At 32.5% G+C, this 22,723-nt stretch overlaps 1 pseudogene; it reads right to left on the bottom strand.

The window, feature by feature from the left end:
- Positions 1 to 2,692: 2,692 nt before the first annotated feature.
- LOC150021281 (recQ-like DNA helicase BLM) lies at positions 2,693 to 22,255 on the bottom strand (annotated as a pseudogene).
- Between the last annotated feature and the right edge of the window lie 468 nt (positions 22,256 to 22,723).

Raw genomic sequence — 22,723 nt, 5'->3', positions numbered from 1 at the left:
TTTTTTCATTTTGTTGCATTGTCTGGGAGTTTTTGTGTAGGTTGTCCTCCAGCTCGCTGATCCGATCTTCTGCTTCCTCTAGCCTGCTTTTAATTCCTTCTACTGTGTTCTTCAATTCAGAGATCGTATTTTTCATTTCCTCCTGGCTCTTATTGATAGCTTCTATGTCCTTTTTCATGCTCACGTAATTTTCTGTGAGTTCCTTGTAGTTTTTCTGGAGTTCTTTGAAGTTTCCGCTGAGCTCATTCAGCTTCTCCATAATCCATGTTTTGAATTCCATATCTGATAGTTCGCTCCCCTCTATTTCATTTAGCACTCTTTCTGGGGATTCTACCTTTCCTTTTGATGGGAGGTTGTTTCTCTGTCTCCCCATTTTTTTGACTCCTATTGTTTGTTGGTGCTTCTTGGAATGATCTGCACTTCCTGGATCTGCCTCTGGTGGCGTCAGATCATGTACCAGTCTGGCCCTAGGCAGCCTGTTGGAGACTTCCAGTGATCTACTGCTGTTGTCTGTCTTCTTTGATTGTTAATCTATTCAATCTGTGATTAGCTGTCAGGCTTAAGAACTGTGGGTGTGGCAGCTTAATTCCTGTAGGCAGGGCTTTTGCTTCCCCTCAGGCTGACGCCACTTGGAGGGGAATGGTCTACCCGCAGTACTGGGGATGAGTCAGCACTGGGACCCAGTCAGCTGCTCCTCCAGTTCTCCCCTCAAAGCCACCGTGCCAAATTCTCCCCAAGTGTCTCCAGTCCTCTCTGCCTTCCCTCTGCTTGAGCCCAGGGTAAGTGGTGGCCAAAATATTTTCGTATGTGATCCACTTAAGAGCTCTTTTTCTCCTGCTGTTTCTCTCCGGCTAGCAAGAAAGCCTGTGGCTTTTCGCTTTTCACAGCTGATACTATTTTACTTTCCACTCTGTCGCTGTAGGCTGGGAAGCCCAGCTGGGGGTTTAGACCCTGCCCTTCTCAGGGGGAATCCCCGGCTGCTGAGCTGTTTCTCAGTCCCTTCAGCAGCCACCCGTGTGAGCCCAGCCAGCCCTTCCGCGTCTCCGCACTCCCTACCGGTCACGTTGTGATGTAGCGGCCTTTTCTGTCTCTCCGTGGTTATAAGACTTCTTTCCAGCTAGTGTTCCGTTGGTTATTCCAGATGTTTTCTCCAAAATTAAGTTGTAAATCCAGACTGGTCCTGGGAGGAGGTTAGTGTAGCTTCCACTTACTCCTCCGCCATCTTGGATCTCTCCTCTCATTAAAATCATTTTTATTGTTGTTCTATTACAATCGTCTCAAATTTTCCCCCTTTGCCCTCCTTTGCCCATCCTACCCCTGCTCCCACTGTTGTCCGTGTCCCTAGGTCATTCATACATGTTCTTTGTCTAGTCTCTTCCCATTCTTTACACCGTTTTCCTCCTCCTCTCTCCCTTCTGGTCACTTTCAGTCTGATCTATATTTCCATATCCCTGCTTCTATTTTGTTTGTTAGTTTATTTCGTTCATTAGATTGCTGTTATAAGTGAGATCAAATGTCATTTGTCTTTCATTAACTGGCTTATTTCACTTAGCATAATATTCTCCTTTATTGTTTAAGCCACTCAGTTTATTGTACTTTTGTTATGGCAGTCATACCATGTAATACAATTATCATAACTGCTCCAATTCTAATAACAATCCAGAAATTCTTATCTTTAAGTATGATGTTACTTGCAGGTTTTTCATATCCTTTATTAGGTTGAGCAAATGTACTTCCATTCCTACTTTTCTGAGCATTGTTATCATAAAAATGGATTTTGTTAAATGTTCTTTCTGCATTACCTGAAATTATATAGGTTCTTTCTTGTTGTTCTATTATTATGATGTATTAAATTGATAATCTTATTTTGAATAATGTTGCATTCTTATAATAAATTTTACTTAGTAATATCATAAGTTTTGTTAATATAGTGCTAGATTCACTTTGCTGAATTTTGTTGCAGTTCTTTGTATATATATTTATAAGGGCTATTGATTTTTAATTTCCTTTTCTTGTCTTGTCTTTCTTCACAGAGTGCATTAGAAAGTGTTCCCTCCTATTTAATTTTGGGAGAGTTTGAGAGATGTTGGAGTTAATTAATCTTTAATATTTGAAAAAATTCACCAGTGAAGCCACTGTTCTTGGGCTTTGTTTGTTAGATCTTTTATTTACTAATTCAATATGTTTATTTTTATAATTCTTCTGAGATATTATATTTCTTCTTAAGCCACATTGAGTAACATATGTATTTCAAATAATTTGTACAATTCTTCTGGATTATCTAATTTGTTGGTATATAATTCTTCATAATGTTCTTGAATAAATCTTTTTACATTGTAATGTTTATAGTAATGTCTCCACTTTTCATTCTGTTACCCCAAGCATTTATGTAAATATTAATAGATAGGGGTAAAACTTACAAAAAAGTATAATGAAACTAATAGCTTTAAAGTTGTATATTGTCAGATGCTGACAAACAAGAAATAAGATCTCTGTATATTGAGATTTGGTTGTTATAAAATGCATGCAAAAGCCTGAGAAAGGGTTCATTTACAGTCTTTGCTGTGGCCATAATCTCCACTTTTCTACTGGATCTTGATGCCACCTGAGAACTATGCACAACTGATCTTGGTCCAAGTTATGCTGGGGGGTTTAAATATAGAGATATATTTCTGCATGTAGTGGACCCCAATCACTGAAACCAGTTTTTCTCCTTTTGAACATGATAAGCTGCTGTCCTTTTACTCTTTCTTTCATTTTTGGTTTTATTTGAAAAGTAGTGGGATGTGGGTGTTTCCTCATTGAATTCCTCATTGCCATTTATCTCAACACCTCTGCTGTAAGAGGGGCTCATTCATGGGAAACTGTCCTCAGCCGGACATGGCCACTCAGAGTATTTCTGTAATAGTTGAATCACTCCTATACCATATTTTTCCAGTGTGTCTTCAGAAACGTCACCAACTTGAAGTAAAACTTAGGATTGGAAGATAAAATATTTTCAAGCTTCTTAAGAGTGACAGTGTTAAAGATATTACAGTATGGATACCAAAAACTTTTCTCAGAGATTTGCAGATTTCTGTCAATTTTCCAAGACATTTCCTAACCACCTCTTCTCTCTGAGATACCTATGTCACTAAGGCTTTTTTGTTTGTTTGTTTGTTTGTTTGTTTTGTTTTTAATACACCTGAAATTTTCTGTTTCCATAAAGTCTGTCTTTGAATGCCATTTAGTCACGTTTGGGCTTTACTTTCACGGATTGCATAGGCAATTGGGTGGTCAATGGCATTGATATAGAAGTCTTCACCCAAGATCTTGCTGAGTATTAGCTTTTGAGAAGTCTTTCAGCATCATGTCATGCATACATAGACCCCTTTCCAAATCTCCATGAGTAAATTTTTGCATTTTATTCCCCAAGAAAATATCAATCGGTATACTCATAGTAAATCTCTACAGGTTTTGTATTCCTCATTTCTTGCAATGAACTATGCATGTTCTTGAACAAAACTTACAATATTTTTTACATTGCCAGTCACATCTCATATCTTATGATCCTTTGTTTTACAATTATCACAAGAAACATCTGGATATTTCTTACAAAAATTAGGATTAAATCTAATTTCACCAAAGTAAGCCAAAAGCTGTATTTTTCATTCTGTTATATTTTCACAGTAATGTACCATACTATACAAATTATTGTAGTGAGTCTCATATGATGGTTTCCATCTTTTTCCATCAGAATAAGTCACTTCTGTCTAGTCACATCTTAATAAGTATAGAAAAGCAGGCCAGAAAATATGTCAACATCTCTTCCAATTCTGCTAGATGCTTGGTAGTAACACTCTGTGGATTTAAGAAGAGACACGCATATCACAAATCACATATTGGGTTTGTCACTCTCCATTCCAAATACGACTGTTGCACAGATAACCTGGCAGCCATCCTGATTTATCCACTTGTACTGCACTTTGTCTCTTCCAGAGTCACTGAGACTACTTTGTGATAAGCAAGAGCAGTGACATCCTCCGTAAGGTGTCAGCCATTGTGTCACATTCCCTCCTGGAGAGGTGGTAAAGTATCTCTGAATCATATGGGTGATGCTTTCTGATCCATTCTAAGCAATAAAATGCCACCTTTTTTCTTCTTTGGTAACACATGGTGTTACAAATTATGAGCATTAATAGTAATGCTCATGTGAAACACCTGAAGTCTGAGAATCTTTAGTTGAGTATGATGTCCTTCTGTAGCCTGGAATTAGGTAGCGGTAAGAGGCATTGCCAGAACAGAGAGAATCTTCTGGTGAAGCATATTCATTCTTTTGTAAATTTGATGAAAATCATGTCCCCCCTGACTGACACAATATGCTTCACCAATAACAAATCTTGCCAAGAAGTTCCTCTCATGCAGGTTATTAGGTACATTCTGTTACTTGCACATATTTTCTCTAGAGTTACATATAGAAGTTTTATAATTGGGTCTTGATAACTGGAGGTAAATACTTATAACTTCTGAATCAAATTTATCACCTGTTAAGTAGATAGCTGGAATATCCAATAAAGTTAGCTTTTGGACTTGATCAACTCCAAGTGTGATGTCAAGGGAGAAATGACAATAGTAACCCCAAAAGAAACAAAGGCAGGGTGCTGGTAACACAAACTTACCACTTCCAGTGGGCATTAAGATAAAATCTGCACCATGCATGGCATCATCAGTTGCTTCTAGGTGACCAATTCTAAAATTATGCAGATTAGTTCTAACATTATTTTTTATTTTAGTTACTTTTTATTGCTGTCAACATAGCTAAATATTTGTTAATTATCTTTAAGCTTCAAGAACCCCAATTTGGTATTACTGAATATTTTTATTGTTCCTGTATTTTATATTTTATTTATCTCTGCTTAAATCTTCATTAACTTTTCCTCCTACTAGCTTTGGGTTTGCTTTGTTCTTCTCTTTCTAGTTAGATTATTGATTTGAGATCTTTCTTTTTTAATGTGTTTCTCATTATAAATATTCCTCTGAGAAGTGGTACTGCTACGTTTTATATGTTTTGATATGTTGTGTTTTGTTTTGGACTCTATTTTTAAATTTTCCTTGTAATTTTTCTTTGATGTTGATTTTTAAGAGTTTGTGGCTTACTTTCCACATATTTTTGAATTTTCCAGTTTTCCTTCCATTTATTTTTAGTTTTATTCTAACATAGTAGGAGTATACTCTTTGTGTGTTCTCAGTTTTTTAAAATTTGATGAGATTTGTCTTTGCCCTGACATAGGGTCTATCATAGAGAATGTTCCATTTGCACTTGAGAATAATGTGTATTCTACCATTGCTGGGTGGAGTGCTCTAGATATGTTTAGTGGGTCTGGTTGCTTTATAGTGTCATTCACATTCTATATTTGCTTATTATTCTTCTGTTTGCCTATACTATCCATTATTGAAGGTGGTGCTTTGAAGTCTTCATCTATTATTGTAGAACTGGTTGTTTCTCCATTTACTTTTGTAAATGTTTCCTTCATATATTTGTAACTTTTTTTTATTAGTTAATAAATTTTATAATTGCCTTATCTTCTTGATAAATTGACCTCCTTATTAGTATACAATGCCTTTTCTTTGGATTATTTTTTCCTTATAGTCTATTTGAATGGTATTATTACAGCTACCCAGCTCTTTTTTGGCTACTATTTTCATGGAATATCTTTTTTCTATCTTTCATATTTATTTGTCTGTGGATCTGAAGTGAGTCATTTGTGGATACTATGTAGTTGGATTTTTTATGCTCTCTTCTAATTTCAACATTTGATTGTATGTTTTAATCCATTTATAGAAAAATTAATAACTTATAAGGAGAAACTTCCACCATTTTGCTAATTTTTCTGTGTTTATCATAAATCTTTGGTCACTCATTTCCTCCATTTCTGCCTTTTTTGTTTTTAATATTTTAAGTATATTTTATTGATTATGTTGTTACACTAGTTCCAATTTTTTTTCTCCTTTTCTCCCCTCTGCCCAGTATCCTTCTTCCCTCCAGTAATCCCACCCCTCTTAGTTCATGTCCATAGGTCATGCACATAGGTCCTTTGGCTTCATCCTTTCCTTTATTATTCTTAACTTCCCTCTGTCTATTTTGTACAAACCAATTATGCATCTTAATCCGTGCACCATTTCCCCATTTCTTTCCCTGACCCCTCTCAGCTGATAACCCTCCAAATGATCCCCATACCTATGATTCTGTTCCTATTCTTAGTTGGATTTTGTTTTTATTTTTTAGATTCAGTTGTTGATAGTTGTGAGTTTGTTGTCATTTTAATGTTCATAGTTTTGATCTTCTTTTTATTAAGTAAGTCCCTTTGATGTTTTATATAATAATGTCTTGGTGACCAAGAACTCTTTTAGCTTCACCTTGTCTGGGAAGCACTTCATCACCCTTCCATTCTAAATGATAGCTTTGCTGGATAGAGTAATCTTGGTTGTAGGTTCTTGCTTTTCATCACAGTGAATACTGCTTGCCAGTCCCTTCATGCCTCCAAAGTGTTTTTTGAGAAATCAGTTGATAGTCTCATAGGTACCCCTTTGTAGGTAACTCTCTGCTTCTCTGTTGCTGCGTATAGGATTCTCTCTTTACCTTTCACATTTGATATTTTAATCACGATGTGTCTTGGTGTGGTCCCCTCTTGGTCTAGCTTGCCTTGGACTCTCCATGCTTCCTTGACTTGTATGTCTATTTCCTTTGCCAAATTTGGGAAGTTTTTCTCCATTATTTTTTCACATAAGTTTCCAATTTCTTGCTCTTCCTCTTCTCCTTCTGGCACCCCTATGATTCAGATGTTGGCATGTTTAAAGTTCTCCCAGAGGTTCCCAAGCCTCTCCTCATTTTTTTCAATTCTTGTTTCCTCATTCTGTACTGGTTGACTGTTTTATTCTTCCTTATGTTCCAAATCATTGATTTGAACCCCAATTTTCTTCCCTTTGCCATTGGTTTTGTGTGGATTCTCTTTTGTTTCATTTAGCATAGCTTTCACTTCTCTTATGCATTTGCCATACTCAAGCATGTCTGTCAAGCCTGTTAGCATCTTTATCTCCAGTGTTTAGAATTCTGCATCTGTGAGGTTGGCTATCTCCTAGCCACTTAGTTCTCGCACTAGAACCTTGATCTGGTCTCTCTTTTGGGCCATACTTCTCTGTCTCCTCATCTTGACAGGCTCCTGTGTTTGGTTGCCTCTGTGTCTTAGGTAGAGCTGTCACTCCTGTTACATTGTAAAGGGTGAAACCTTAGGGATTCATCAGTAAAGAGCTATGTGTTTCATTACGTTGTGGCACTGTATGTGAGAGAGGGTTCTTAGAGGGGACAATGTTGTTCCCCCAGCACTCGCCCCCTTTCCAGGCACTTCCATATGGGACTGGTGCCTCCCTAGTTATTGACCTGATCATTCCCAGAGTGAATGGGTCTGAGAATTTTCTAGGACCATGGGGGCCCTTTAAACAAGTGGATTATGCTGAGAGACTTGCAGTTTTTTCCTCTGACCAACGCCCACTGGCTTGTACAGTCAGAAGCAATGAGGCTTTATTTTCCCCAACACTTGGAGTGGGATCTGTGCGGTCTGGTGAGGAGCTGGGAATGCTCCCCAGGTTCCCTCCTGACTTTTTAAAACATATCACTGCACTGTCAGCCTGCCACTGCCACCACCACACCGTGTCCTCTCTGCCCCTCCTACCTGTCTGGATGAGTATTTCTTCTTTATATCTTTGTTTGTTGGACTTCCATGCAGTTTGATTTTCTGGAACTTCTGTTTGTTTCTAGTTTTGAGGTATTTGTATTCCTTCTTAGTTGTGGAGGGAAACACAGAGTATCTGTCTCCACCTCCATCTTGGCCGGAAGTACCTAGTTTTAAATTTTTTAAGTTAACCATTTTCTCTTTTTGTTTCCTTTTGTTTATATACTTGTGCATTATTTTTTGTTATTCACCTAGGTTTAGGTTATTTGCAATATCACTCTCATTTTTGAAGAACAGTTTTCCCAGATATAGAATTCTCACTTGACAGTTTTTTGTTTTGTTTTTCCTTTCAGCCCTTCAAACATAGTATTCCCCTGGCCTTCAGCTTCTATAATTTCTGATATAAAATTGGGTGTTAACAATACTTAGAATTCCTTGTATATAGTAAGATACTTTTCTCTTGATGCTTTTAAGATTCTCTGTTTGCATTTGCTTATTCTACTTTTATTTTATTGATTTCTTGGAGTATAGATTCATATTTTTCAGCAAATTTGAGAAGTTTTCTGCCTTTATTTCTTTAAGTACTCTTTTTAAAAAGTACTTTCTCTCTCTTGTATTTCTAGGACTCACATGCTCTATAAGTTGAAGTATTTGATGATCTTTTAGAGTTCTAAGAACTGTTTTTTTCTGCTCATACTGGTGCATTTCAAGTGTCCTCTTAAAATTACCTCCCTAAAATTGTCTGATTCTGGCTTCTGCTTGATCTAATCTGATGTTAACCCCTCTAATGAATTCTTAACTTCAATTATTTTACTTTTCAACTTCAGAATTTGTGTTTGTTTCCTTTTTATAATTCCTTTTTCTATATTGATATTTTCTATAGTTGATACATTTTTTTCATGGTTTCCCTTAGTTCTTTTTTCTTAAAATGTTCTTACAGTATTTAAACTGAATTTTTGTTGATTCAATGTTCCCTTAGTTACTATAAAGCTTTGACTATATCCTGAGTTCTTTCAAACTTAATTTCAACAGTCTACACTAGATTTCTTGTTTTTGGTTGGAGAACAAAAATGTTTTGGTGCCTATTCTATTATCTTGCTTCTATCATTCCAAGAAATAGTCATTTTGAAGATCTTTGCCTATTTGACAATTATGATTGGTAGCTTTAAAATTTTTGTGATGCTAAATTTAATTTCTTTCCTGTTTTTTAAACTTAATTGATGTTTATGGCTTATAAATATTCTGCTTCATTATCTTATCATTTATCACTGTATTAACAATCTGCATTTTCTTGAACATTATTAGTCAAATAATGTCAAAACATATTTTTAAACATGATAGTGAGTTTTTTAGGTATACTTTTTCTCTAAATCATGAATAAAGAAATGTAATATTGTATTAATCATAAAGCTATGTAGGCTTAAATTGTTATGGATTTGAATCTCTGTTTATAAGCTAATATATTTTGTGATTATTTTGTCTTAGGTTTGTGATATATATTACTTATTATTAAATAAGTTCTCACAACAATAGCATAATAAGTACTATTATTATAATTTTAGAGATTAGGATATTATAAGAAATTAAATATTTTGACTAAGGTCATAGCAAAATGTAACAGTGCTAGAACTTAATACAAAACTGTATTTCAAAATTAAATCTCATTAAACAAGAAGCTATACAAGTCTCAAGTTTTTGTTTCTAATTCTTTACTGATTTTGAATGAATGTTGGTTTATTAAATCATGACAAATATGTACAGAAGTTCTTTAGATTTCTATTTGTTTTTTACTTTACTAAAGTTTAACAAACGTATCACATTATACCAGTTTCAAGTATACAACATGATGATTCAGTATTTGTATATATTACAAAATGATCATCACAATGTGTCTAGTTACTGTCTGTGACCATATATAGTTACATTTTTTTTCTCATGATTGGAACTTTTAAAATCTTAGCGACTTTCAAACTTGCAACACAAGGTTATCAACTGTAGTCACCATGCTCTATATTATGTTCCCATGACTTATTTATTTTATAACTAGAAGTTTTTACCTTTTACCCCTCCATCCATTCAGCCTACCCCAAACTGTGGCAACCATTAGTCTGTTTTTTGAATCTATAGCTTGGTTGGTTTTTGTTTGTATGTTAGATTCTATGTATAAGTGAGATAGTGAGATCATTCATTGTCTTTCTCTGTTGGATTTATCTTATTTAGCATAATGCCTTCATGATACTTTCATGTTGTCACAAATGTAAGATTTTATCATTTCTATTATTGGATATCTACACAAATATATATTAATTATATTTTCATTATTCATTCCTCCATTGATGGAAACAAAAATAATAATATGGGGTGAATATATCATTTTAACTTAGCATTTTTATTCTGTTTTCTTTTTTTCAGGTTACCATTCTATGTGGATGTACTGGTCCCTACTGGTGCTTGTGAATCCTTTGAATGAGCTGCTAAGTGGAATGTTCAATCTAGAGTCATCTGTGATTCTAGAACTCAGCCCTTGTTTCTGCTATTTTGTCATTGTGAAACTAAGTTGCTTTTTCTGTAGGAAGAATCTCCATGTACCTTTGCATTATATCTAGCAACAAGACAACATATCTTGTACAGTGGTGTATTACTTTCTTTTCTTTCTTCCCAAAATGCATGTTTCTCCAAATTTTTGTTTTTCTCTGGTGTTTTCACTGAAGTTGTGTTGGAAGGAAGTTAAAAAAAAATAGTTAAATGTAATTGCTTAATAGAATGAACTGTTTGGATAGATGTTATTTCTGTTTCCCCATAGGTTTCAGAGTTAAGCACAGCCCAGCTATTTCATGTACTGTATATACTTTCTAAGACATTTTATCTACATAGACTTTAATAAGCTATGAATATTCAAAGGCTTTCCAATACATTTCCTGCAGTGATATTTATCTCTTCAACATCATGAAGTAAGCTAATATTCTTTGTATTCCTCCTTTCTTTCAGGAATTGTATTTCAGCTATGAAAAGAGCATCTTTCTTTAAGTAATTCACAGATTAGTAGAACACATAAATATGCAAATTAGTATGGATGAAAAAATATATATAAATATAAAGCATATTTAAATGCAAAGTAAGATATATTTTAATAATATTATTGCAATATTATCAATAAAATGTTTTAAATTTATCATTATAGCTAGTTTGCCTTATTATTTGAGGGAAAATGTAACAGGTATGGATTGTAAAGTTTAATTTTTTTCAAAATGCCTATCATCACCCATTGGGAAAATCAGTTCCCTTTTCAGTAGACAATTCATTTTAATCAAACTAACCTTATAAGCTTTACTTAATTCACTCATTCAGTACAGTTTTTCTATATGGTTATGTTTTAGCCTAGGTTGAGCCAACTCTGGGGCTTATGAACCATTCAGTTCCAATTGAAATTTGGCTACTTTATGGTACACTGAAATTTTGTGGCTTAGAAACATATATAATTTTAAGAAAAAAATATTTTAAGTAAAAAATTTTAAGGTAAAACACGAAATAAGAAATGTCATGATATGATACTCATTAATTCATTATGGTAAATGGAATTTGAGTTTAATATGATTTAACATGTCTAGCCTAAAAATGATTTATTGCACTAAAAAAAAAAAAAACAAAGGCATGTATTAGTTATTCTAAAATTTTAAATGTTTTATGTTTTTTACTTATACTTAACTAATTTAAAACTTTAAATTATATTATTGTAATACATTATATTTTAGCCATTGTACATGGGCATATTAGGGGTTTATTATTCAGATAACTGTTGTGGTCAAATTTAGGTTAATTTTAATACCTTTATTTGGTATTTCCTTAAATAGAAGCTGGACATTTTCTAATTTCAATATAAAAATATTAGAAAAAGGAGTAACAGAAATACTTTTATATTTAGTAATATAAGCACAAGTTAACTTTCAAATATGTGATCATATGACACCTATATATCATGTTAAATTTGTAAATGAATATTGTTAAATTACTTCAGTAGAAATTTTATAGTATCAGTATCCACTTTCATGAAAAAATTTAGGTACCATCAAAACATAGTATAGAACTCAAATGGTAGGTTGATACATACATGAAAGAATCTGTAAGACACACATAAAGGTATGTATTTCATAACTGTATTATAAAGCAGCCTGGTTTCAAATATATATGCACAAATATATCTCAAATATCTATTCATTTAAATATAGATTTACATATGTATTTTTGTTATGTAAACATTGGAAGATTTAAGAAATAACATTAATAACTAATCATTCAAAAAAATAGTACATGTAAACTGGATGTATATTCTAAAAATCGCCTATCTTTAAATTAATATATAGCTCCATTATGTATTTTCTATTATGAGTTCTGCTTATTACTGATATAGCATTCTTTAGCTTATACATTACTAATAAAACTATTGATTTTAATATATAAACTTAAAATAGAACAGATAATCTCAAAGAATATATTTGGACTTATGATCTTATCAAGTCAGTTGGGTAAACCATAAAATTTTATGTTTATAATAAATATATTTTAAAAGATGTTATAAATTATTTGCAAATATATCACATTCCATAGCACATTGTAAGAATACTTTTGACTGCATAAGTTTTTATAAGTGAATATTTTAATTTACAAAGAGCAAATAGGATGATAAATACTTTACTTAGAATTATTGCTTGTCATGCTTTACATTTTCCAAACTGGATATTTAAGGATTAAAATTTATTTTTTAAACCCCAATTATCATGAGACTTATGCTACTGTCACTTGTTACCTCCTTCTCTGTGTCAAAGACCCTAAATTATCTTTTAAACTAATTGTAGGAAAACATTCATCACCCTCTGAACTTTTTTATTAGTATCTGAGCACCAGAATTTTAAGGATTAAGCAATTTTGTGATTTAAGGCATATTGCAAACAAAATATGGCAAAAACAAATGACATCACTTGACAGTTAATTAAAATTTAATTACCACTTAATGTTTTTCATGTATACAAATATCCCATAAATGCCTACTGAGTAAAAATAAAGAAAACTTTATAAAATTACCATTAAAAGTATAGTTACAACCCTTTTATGTTATTTATATATACTTATGTGCTCATGAAAGGTGGTTTTCTACCTGATACAAATGAAATTGCTCTCTACATATTTTATACATCATTATCCACTTAATCTTTCACTGTTAGCATTATATATATATATATATATATATATATATATATATATATATATAAATGAGGTCTGTCCAGAAAAATCCAACCATTGTTAATATAACAAGAATGATTTGCACAACATCAATGTAACCTGGCAGCGAAGGAGAGTGGATTGAAATGTGCATGCATGAAAAATGACAATGTCACTGTAGTAGTCAGTGACTGAGCATGTGTAGTGTGGCTATCACATTATAAAGGACTGAGCAATTTAGCAACAAATCTACATAAATTTTTTCATTAAGCTTGAATATTCTCCATGGAAACTATTCAGATGATTCAAAACGTCACAGCTATGGACAAGTAGTAATTGGCAGCATTATCAGAACAATGTGCCTGCTTATGCCTCCAGTCTCACGCAATGTTTTGGCAAAACATTAAATCACCCAAGTACCTCAACCCCCTTATAGCCAAGATTTGGTGCGCTGCAACTTCTGGATTTTCCTAAAACTAAAATCACCCTTTAAAATGAAGAGGTTTCAGACCATTAATGAGATTCAGATAAGTATGACACGGCAGCTGATGATGATTCCAACAAAGGATTTTGCAGAATGCTTTGAACAGTGGAATAGGCTCTGGGAGAACTGTGTGAAGTCCCAAGGTGCCTACTTTCTATACTAATAGCCAATAGTTCAGAGTGTACTATTAAGCTACAAAAGATGGAAATCATGAGTACAAACCTGTCTTATATAAAGTATTATTATTTCAATTTTTTCCAGCATGCTATTATCCAGTTATCATTATTAACATATAAAATTTGCAATGATATTTTCAAAAACAGTCAATGCCATAGTTTAAAAAGAAACACAATTCTCTGTAAATAAAAATTTTTACCCAAATTTTCTGTCTTGTTATCTGACAATATTTTGGCCTAGATGAGTTTTATCTACAATCATATTTGGAGTGACAAACTTGAAAAAACAGGGCATTATTATGGGATGAAGTTAGGAAAAACAATGCTTGTGTATGAGCAATAATTATTTTACTGCCTAATAGAAAATTCATGTCGGTCTGAAAGCCATGCAGGTCATTGCTTCATAGAATTACAATAGAACAACATTATTTCTACATCATTTACAATATTTTCTATATCTAAAGACCAGACTTTTGTGGTTTAGTAAGAAAGAATTTGGGAAGGTGTATATACACGAGCAGGTATTATTTGAAAATATGCACATATGCCAACTGAAAAACTCAGATTTAGAGATCGAGAAGGATTCAATTCTAGGCTAGGACAACGAGAAAATCTGTTTTCAGATGTATAATCATGAGTAGGGGAAAAGTAAAGTTTATTCTTTTTTAAAAAGTAATCAGTAGCTTTCAAAATAAATATTACCTGATGGGATTTCTTAATTGTCTATCACATCTTTGCATCACTTTATAATCATCTTCAGATAGGTTATATTTTTAAAACTAAAGTAGTAAAGAAAGCATGTCATTACACAAGATAGCTTACAAAATTTTTTTTAAAGACTGGCTAAGTATAAAATAAATAATGAGCTTTTATACTAGTTGACTATTGAATTATTTCAAAGACACGGAGCTACTGCATCATCTTCATTTTCATATATTAAAGCCAGGCATATTGTAAGTAATTAATCATACACTTCTTTATTGTTTTGAAATAAATGTATTTTACACACATTTCATTTAGAGATTAATTTTATATCATTTCTCTGTGAATCAGTTATTATTTACCATGTTTTGAAAAAGAAAGAGACAACAGAATGATAGGCAAAAATGTCTTCCTATTAAAATAAGAATGGCATTTTGGATGTCAATGATTTTTAATGAAATAAATGTGATATTATTAATTATATCTAAAACTGAATAGCATTAACAAACTCTATGTTTACTCTTTTATGCAACAGATAATAGAGAATATCCAAATAACCTTATTCCTATTGCAATTTGAAAATCACTAACAGGCATATTTTAAGCATGAATGTGGTGAAAGACTATAGTTACATTTCAGTTTTTGAAAATAATTTACATGATTAAAATCTGTGGGGAGATACAAGAAAACTTACTTTTAATTCTTTCAAGTAACTGTTGGCTAAATATTCAGACATTGTATTTCACCGATTATTTCCAATAAAACTTAAAAATAAGGATTATTCATGGGTTTCTTATTCTTTATTAGTCTGGGCATTTTTAGACAATTTGTTTTAGGCATTTTATTAGATATGATTTCACAAATATAATTTAGTTATTAAACTGGAAAATATAGTTTTAGACAATTTGTTATAAAATATGTATAAAAGTTGGTTTTGTGAGTAGCTTACTTTGAAATAGCATAAGGCTTGTCAGCTAATAGAAACTCATTCTAAGTTGAATTCTATGACTAATGTTATTATCAAGTAGGTATTCTCAAAAAAGAATAATTAATTTTCACCTTTTTAATAAACCAGTAAACTTACAAAGTAGAACAGTCTTCAGTAATTGTGAAATGTTTTTTGAAAAATTTATAGTAACAAGTAGTACTTAGATTTGTAATGATACTCTCACTAGTTTTTATCTAATATTATTTTATTGGGTTTTTGTGGAATATTTATTCAATACCTAATAAAAATTTCTTAGTGTAAACTGCACTTCATTTTAAATGTTAGAGCTCTTACTGTCCCAAGACGTTTGAAGATGTTGCCCTACATGTCCCATTTCTTCATAACTTTGATGTTTGAAGATTTAATAGAATTCACCTTTTCTGTTAGTATTGACTTTTCATGAGTTCGGTTGCTCTAGAGTTATAATCATTGTTTTAAAAGGTTCAGGGGTGGGTGAGAAGGGATTTATACATGTCTTGTCTTCTAGGGAAACAAAAAAGGAAGGTGGATGGAGTAGCCAGTCCTCTTTCAAGGCTTTGATAAAACATATTAGTATTGTAGGGTGCTCTTGACTCTTTTATATTTATTGTTCTTTTTATAGAAACAAATCATTCATCTCTTTGAATTGTGATGCACAATTAAATAAAGCCTTATTTCCCAATTATATCTTTTTTTATTACTATATTCATTAAATAGTGTTCTCAAAATGTTGAAATAAGGCAAATTTAGATATTTCTGTCTATTGGTTACATTCACATCAGTCCAGAATCAGTTTTTCATTATTTTAAGTTATAAAATTTCTGAAATTTAACTAGTGATAAAGTAGAATATTACTTTGCATTTTCAATTTATTTTTAATATTGTCAATCGATGTGACCATTAAAATGTGATACAATGCTGTATCATGCTTCTTAATGATTAATATGAACTTATATTTATTGAAACATGTGCAATAGACAACTTTGATAATAAAGTTTAACTACTATAGCCATAGGAATTTTTATTATTATTAGATATTTTTACCAATTTAAATCAATCATTTTGGGTGTTTATGGATTGATTGCCAGGTTGGCATTTTATTTTTATAATTTCTCTTTAATTTAATGTGTTTTCCATTGCAGTAGACTTACATAAATTAAACTATAAGAGTGAGTAAGACAATGATGGAGAAATAAGGAAGAAAAATGAATTGGAAAGAATAAAAGATAAACCAATAAACTTCTGAAAGTTTCATTTTTAAAATATGGGTTTATGGATAATTTATTAAACTCCAGTGAAGCTTAAACATGTACTGAGCACTGAAATTGAAATCTTACTTTTAATGAAAACAACAGAGGCCTCAATACTATAGTACTTTCACACATATCTCACATCTTTTCTGAAATTGCTTCAAAAAATAAAAATAACAAGTCATAGGTAATAATTATCAGATGACTCAATTAAATGTGATGATAAATTCTAGCTTTTACAGTGCAATTAAAGTTTCTTTCTTGTAGAATACAAAAGAATTTCTTTTCATTTTATAAGTAAATTAACACAAAATGCTTCAAATTCATGTCATCATAGCCATTACTTAACTCAGCATACTATGTGAAAGAAAGGTATTATAAAAATAGCAGTGGTAAAATATCCACTTGACAGTCTAGAATTCATAAATGCTGCCCCAGAGGCAGTTTGTTCTTTGAGAATAAACACTCCAATAATTCAAACTACAACAAATAATACTTAATTGACTCAGGATCACATCACTTGATTTTAAATGGAACTTTAAAAGGAAATAATACATGAATAAACATGTGTATACTCAACATATAATATTTTTATTAAAACATATTATTGTAAATAGAATTAAACCTTCTTAAGAAACTATATTGAAAAACATATTAAATTCTCATAATATATATATTAGGGTCCAAACATTTTCTTCTCTTTTCTCAATATTTTTATAAAGATATACAGGTTTAAACACCATTTTTAAAAAAATGTATCATTGTTTTCAGAGATAATAATATAACTTTGAATTTCTTTAAAATATTTTCTTAGAATAATTATTAGTTTCCAAATATTTTCTTAATTAGTGTTTCAATATCATAAGTTTAAACATAAATCATTCTTGAAAATCGGTAATGTTTTAGGAGTATCTCAGCTTTTCTGAATGACTCTCTACCAACTGCACTTCGATTTCTCTTATTTTCCCCCAAATTCTATTTCTTCTTACATAGTTATTTCAAGAAATTATGTGGGAGGAGGTATGGGATATAAAATTGTTTCAGTCTCTGATTTCTCCAACCATCAGAAGAGGCATAAATTTATTACATTTTAAACAGAGTGCTTTGTTGGGTTATTTTGCTCTACAAACATAAAAGCTAGGTTTTAAAATATTATCAAATTTCCGTTGTCTGAAAGGGTGAGAATTGTTCATAAAGTTTCTGGTTAAGACAAAAAAGACTGAGAAAAGGTTTGAGACTTAAGGAAAACTGGACTATAATATCAATTAGTGGGACTGTTTACATTTTAAGAAGAAAAAATGAGTAAATATGGCTACATAACATTAAACATTTATATCAAAATGGTGAGATTTTAAACAAAATTAAGAAACAAGACACCAACTGACACAAGCTGTGCACATAATGAATAACAGGAAGAGTATTAGTGGTTAGAATATATAGAATATTCTACATATCGATAAAAACTTTGAAAAACATCTAACTAAAAAAAAAGATTTAAGCTATGAATAGGCCTGTGTGTATTGACTAAAAATGTCTTCTGTTATTTCAATCAAAGCCTTTAATTGTTTTCATGAAAACCCAGTGTTTTCTTCCCCTGACCTGTAGACAAAAGAAGATGTATGTTCCAGTTCTAAGATTTAGCTGTGAAGGTATATTTGAATACTCATGGCCACGTTGTTTCTTTCACCAGTGACACCCAAATTATGGGGCTCCTCCATCTCAGTTCTTGTCTTGCTTGTGAGAGATGAATTCAGGCAAGACACAAAAGCATATAGTGGAAATGAGGTACTGAGTTTATTTATAAAACACACTTGAGCTTCAAGCAGGCACCCAGCTAATCTGAGTTTTAGGAGTTTTAATGTTTGCAGCCAAACTCTACGTTACCCCGCGCCCCAGCCCCAGACTTTAGGATTAACGTACAGTTTCAAAAGCTTCTTTTCCTATATAGCAGAAACAATACACACAAAATTTCAAATGTCCTCCACCCTCCTCCATCACTTTTCATGGTCTCTCTTATGATCTTTGGAACACCTGGTAATCTTACCTGACCTGGCTCAAGACTCCTGAATTAATGGGTGAGACATGTCTCTCTCCCGCTATCTATCCTGCCTAGCATTTCAAGTGCCTTCTGAATTTTCTGAAACTATAATGGGCTTAACATAAACGTGTTGTTTTTCATCAACAATATTTGAGTTTTTCTTTTTTTCTATTGTAGGACAACGTGGACAATCCTAATACTACTTTTGAGAAATTTGTATATAATATTAAAAAAAAATCCAAAACAAAAACAAACAAACAAAAAAACATTATAAGAACCTCTAATTTCAACGAGGTAAACATATTTAACCATATAATTTTTAAAAAATGCAGCAATTAAATGAACAACGTATTTCAACATATGAAAAAAGTAATTTAGTGAATAATTTGGACTCCAGGTGTACAAACTAAAAAACTATTTTTTTTCTCTTTACAGACTTTACACACATTCCACTGACCATGCATAACCCGCTCCATTTAATGACAACCCAGCTAAAAGGGTGATTTAGTTTAGTCCAAACTAATGAAATCTTCAAACAAATATATAATTCAAAGCTTGTGCAGTGCCCCAGCTTAGACTTTGCCATTGAATTTAGGATAAGCCTTTTCTCAACTTCTGTCCCCTGGGGCTTATCCGAAAAATCTATTTGCCAGTGTAGTGTTGAAGCACCAGGACACAGCTTTTTTTAGGCATAGCCTCAGGGCTGATATTTACCTGGTAGATATTGGCACAACTAGTTCCAGTCTGATACAAAATATTTTTAATCATATAGAAGAATGCTAGGCACACATGATTCATTAAGCAAATATTTGATGGATTAAAGGTAGAAAAAATCATAAACATATTTGAAAACTTAGACGACAAATGGTAAAATTTCTGCACAAAATAGCATTACCAAAATTTACTTGAACAAAATATAGAAAGCCAATTACTTCTAAGAATATTAAAGATATTATATAATATTTTAAAGTGCTCCCTTAAAAATTATTTTCTCAACTAATAAGTACGTTTTTCTAAATTTCAGGGTTCAAGTAATTCCTTGTGCCTACTGTCTCAAGAAATAGAGAGAAAAACCCATATAACTCAGTTGATAAGACTATTAAAATCTTGAAAGAAAAATCACACAAAATATTATAAAAAAATAAACATATAAACTGGTTTTCTTATAAATATGGAAAGAAAATTCCTGAGTAAAATGTCAAAAATAAATTTATCTATTTATTAAAGTTCTTAACTAATCACAATAAGCAGAACCTATTCCAGATAGGCAAAGATAACTCAGTTTTGATGAATTAAAAATGCAATAATTTATATAATTTATCAACCTATTTAAGGAAAAAGGATATGATTACTTCAATAGATTCAGAAAAATTCAATACAATTCAAAATTGCTGCATGGTAATTTAACTTTAAAATTTAATAATGGATGAAAAATTCTGTGATTACTAACAAATTGTATAATTAATACCCTCTTATCCTCCCCACTTTCCAATCATCGCATATGTTTAGACCTCCTTTGAGACTTTATATTATTGTCTCATTAACATATATATAAATTTTAGGACCTAATTATATGTTGGTATTTGATAAATAGATTGGTATAGAAAAATAGAACATTTCTTTAAAACTTATAATAAGGTAAAACAGTAAGACTGGACCTTGAAAAGTAATTGGAAGTACATATCAATATTCTTTTATACAATAAGAAGTTTAAAATAAGGACGCTATTATGACTTTAAGGCATTGATTTACTGATCTGATACCAAAGGCTAAATGAATTAAATTTTACTTGCTTAATTTTTTTATTCTCCTTGGTTCAGTTCATAATTCAGTCATCCACAATTCTGTGTATACATTTCACCTTAATGTTTTAGTTTATATATTTAAAAGCCATGAATCTAAAATGTTAAGATAAATAAGCATAGTGGTTGATGAAATGGTCTATAACATGTTACAACAAAGAGAATGTTTTATTTAATGTATACACACAAATATAGAAAATTGTTCCAAAAATATGCTAGTACTCTTCTTCTTCCACCATAAAAGTCAACCAACACAAAGGGGTGTGCACTTTTCTTTCAATTACAAAATTTAAGCATTCAAATTAGAATGTGTTAAGCAGCAAAGAAACTTAAAAGATACCCTTGAGTATATGATAAAATAAGCATGGCTTTACCCAGCAATACTACCTTGTCTTTCAACAACAAATGCAACATATTTTTTTAAAATTCCATGTAACAACCAGAATCAAGATTGCTGTAAGGGAACTGATTAAGTCTTATAATGCTAAATCCTATTTCCATATATATTTTTCAATATTTCATCACTTAAAACATTTTTTGTGTCAGTGATATAAATATGGCCCTGAAAAACCCATGTTAAAGTTTATAAAAAGAGTAAATATGAACATTTAAGTGATTAGTTCATTACTTTTAATGTGATTGATTTGTATTCTTTTCATTTTTCTAGATTTTTACAGCCTAAGTAAGCAGTCTATTTAACAAATCAATATTTCTCACATATATCCTGTTTTTAAAACTTAAATCGTGTTTAAGATAAACATTATATTTATGTTTCCTGAACTAATTAAGGGAGACTCAGAATATCAACACTTAATTTCCTTTTCAAATGAAAACTTTAGAACTCACTCTGAAGAATTGTGGCGTTCGGTCAAGATGGTGGGTAGGTACATGAGGTACTTGATCACAACCACATCAAAATTACAAGTCAACTATGTAGCAACCATCATTCAGAACCACCTGAAGTCTAATTGAATAGAAATCCTATAACTAAGGATATAAAGAGGGCACATTGAGACTGTAAGGAGGGGTGGAGACATAGAATGGATTGGTCACATACCCATTTGTGGCAGATAAAAATTGGGAGAGATGTCTTGGCTATGGATGTCTCCTTGAGGAGCAAGGGGATATCACTCCAATATTAAGTCTCCCAGCCCAGAGTTCTGATGCCAGAAAGAGAAGTCCTTTTAACTTCTGGCTGTGAAAACCAGCTGACATTGTGGCTGAGTGAACCAGCCTGTGCACAAATTTATGTGGACTTACTCACTCTGAGCTTGGATATAGAGGGAGAAACTGAATTGCCTGACACCAGGGCAAGGGCTGAAGGGGCATCTTTCCCCAGGCACAGTGCTGACAGAGGCTATTTTTCCTTTGCTGAGTCTTCTGCACATTGAGTTGGCAGGTGGACAGCATATCTGAGCCTCAGTCAACCTGGCTAACACTGCTTGGTGTTAACACTACCCTCTGGTGAGTACCTGAAACACCATCCCTCCCAACTTACAGGCTCATGCTGTAGACTTTCCTAAAATCTCTTAAATAAGCATTGTCTGACCTTGACATGCTATGTACTATTTGTTGATGACAGACCCAGCATTACTGACAGCTGGCCTTAGTTTGCAACTTGGCCCTTCCTGGGTACCTCCGACCATAGCAAAATTAGCAAGCATATGAAGACCTCTTTGTAATTTAGGCCAGGTGGCCCAAAGTAGGTCACAGATGGCAGCTGATTTTGGCCTGCACTTCATGGGAGGCCCCAGAGTAGGTACACCTGGAGTACAGCTATAGATCACACCCAAACACCACAATATCACCTTCACAAGTGACACACTCAAGGAGTGGAATAGGCAGACACATGTGTCTTGATGAAATGAGTTTACTCGGTGGAACTGGCCCCTGCGCAGTAGGTACTCCATTATGGTCTCAGCCAGTGATCCTTGCTGAGCAGCCTAGGGGTAACTCCACCCCATTGACATGCCAATAGCAATCAAGGCCCAACTACAATAGGAGGGTGCACACAAACCACGCAGGGGTACCCAGCTCAGGTGACCCAGGAGGCTGCACCACTGCAGGTGCACCTACTGCATAAGGCTAATTTGTAAAGACCAGGAGATGTAGCAGCTCTAATAAAAAGGAACAAACACAATGAGGCAGCCAAAATGAGGAAACAAAGAAGCATATCTTAAACAAAGACTGGAACAAAACACCAGCAAAAACCTAAACGAAATGGAGATAAACAATCCTCCAGGTGCAGAGTTCAAAATACTGGTTATAAGAATGCTCAAGAACATAAGAGAAGAGTAAAGGAACTTAGTAGGGATTTCAATAAAGAGTTAGAAAACATAAAAATGGAAACAGAAAACATAAAAATTAACTAGTCAGAA

The sequence above is a fragment of the Furipterus horrens genome, unplaced genomic scaffold (genome assembly GCF_987537825.1).
Source record: "Furipterus horrens unplaced genomic scaffold, mFurHor1.1.pri manual_scaffold_1, whole genome shotgun sequence".
NCBI classification, from domain to species: Eukaryota; Metazoa; Chordata; class Mammalia; order Chiroptera; family Furipteridae; genus Furipterus; species Furipterus horrens.
Note: the sequence above shows the minus strand (reverse complement) of the source record. Positions and strands in the feature narration are given on the sequence as shown.